At 38.1% G+C, this 1,503-nt stretch overlaps 1 non-coding gene across 1 annotated transcript; it reads left to right on the forward strand.

Moving 5' to 3' along the window:
• The first annotated feature begins 894 nt into the window (after positions 1–894).
• Positions 895–1,001, forward strand: LOC139865255 (small nucleolar RNA R71). Its single transcript, XR_011764775.1, has one exon. It is a non-coding gene; the product is annotated as a small nucleolar RNA R71 (small nucleolar RNA).
• The last annotated feature ends 502 nt before the right edge of the window (positions 1,002–1,503 follow it).

Consider the following 1,503-nt stretch of genomic DNA (forward strand, 5'->3'; position numbering starts at 1 on the left):
ACTTGAGTGTTTGAAGGTAAAGTTCCTTGTGGTCTTTCGGCAACTTGGGTTGAAAGTCGTCCAATGGCACTCTCAAGGTTTTGGAATGAGGCTTGTTGGTTTCAGATTTGTTGCTTTAAGAATTCATTCTCTTTCATTAGAAAAGCTTCGGTTGATTCTACCTTCTTGATGTAGTTTTGCATGATTTCTTCTAAGCTCTTCGAAGGTTGGGATTGTTGATTGTTTTGTTGAGGTTGTTGATTGTAACCTTGGTTGTTTGGATAATTTGAATTGGCTTGATTGTTGTAAGGTTGTTGGTTTTGGTATTGAAAATTGTTGTTTCGGTTTTGGTTATAGTTATTGTAACTTTGATTTCGGTTTTGGTTTGTGAATTCGGGTGGTGTATTGGTTTGGTTACTGAATGACACTTGTTTTTTATTAGGGTTGTAGTAGCTTTGGTTAGATGTTTCACCCCATTGGTAGTTTTGATTACTCACGTAGTTCACATGAGCATTCGAATTCATGGGAATATCATCTAGATCAACATTATTGCATTGAGTAATTTGAGGACAATTCTTTGTGAGATGTGGACCCTCGCATCGTTGAAAACCTACTTGCATTGCAACTACCGTTTGTTGAATCTTCTTTAATTCTTTCTCAAATGTTTGAAATTGATTGTTCAAGCTTGCAAGCGTCACTTGCCCATTATCACTCTCGACTTGTGCTACACTTTTTCTTGTCAAATCTCGCGGTGAAGGCGCCCATTCATACGTGTTGACCGAGATGTCTTCTAGCATAATTTCGGCCACATTTGGTGATTTGTATATAAATACCCCACCGGATGAAGAATCAAGATATTGCTTCATAAAAGTATTACAACCCCGATAGAATGTATTGATATACTCCTTCTTCGTCAAACCATGCGGTGGGCAAGCTCTTAATAGCTTCTTGAATCGAACCCATGCATCATACAAACTCTCATCACCCCGTTGTGTGAACCCATTAATCTCCATTCTAAGCCGCTCTACTTTTGACGGTGGAAAGAAATGATTGATAAACTTGTTTGTTAATTCTTGAAAAGACCTTATGGAATCGGATGGTAAACTTCGCATCCAAGCTTTTGCATCTCCTTGAAATGTGAAGGGGAATGCCCTTATCTTAAAAGCGTCATAGGTGACGTTTTCAGTTTTGTAAATATCACAAAGATCATTAAAGTGTTGAATATGTTCGAACGGATTTTCATGTATCAGCCCATGAAAGTATGTATCCTTGATCAACGTGAAAAAGTTACCCTCAATCTTCCAAGTATCCGCTTCAATTGGTGGTTTTGTAATAGTCGGTGCTATCATTGTTGGTCAACTAATCTAGCGTTCCACACTGGTGTGTTGTTTGGATCATTCAATAATTCTTGATTAACCGGAGGACCATTAGGATTGCCCTCTTCATCGTGAATCGGATTACTGTTTGGATCCATCTCTTCTAAACAAAATGGCAAAGCTTCGAAATTTTTTCTTAATACCCTTT

The sequence above is a fragment of the Rutidosis leptorrhynchoides genome, chromosome 8 (genome assembly GCF_046630445.1).
Source record: "Rutidosis leptorrhynchoides isolate AG116_Rl617_1_P2 chromosome 8, CSIRO_AGI_Rlap_v1, whole genome shotgun sequence".
Lineage (NCBI taxonomy): Eukaryota > Viridiplantae > Streptophyta > Magnoliopsida > Asterales > Asteraceae > Rutidosis > Rutidosis leptorrhynchoides.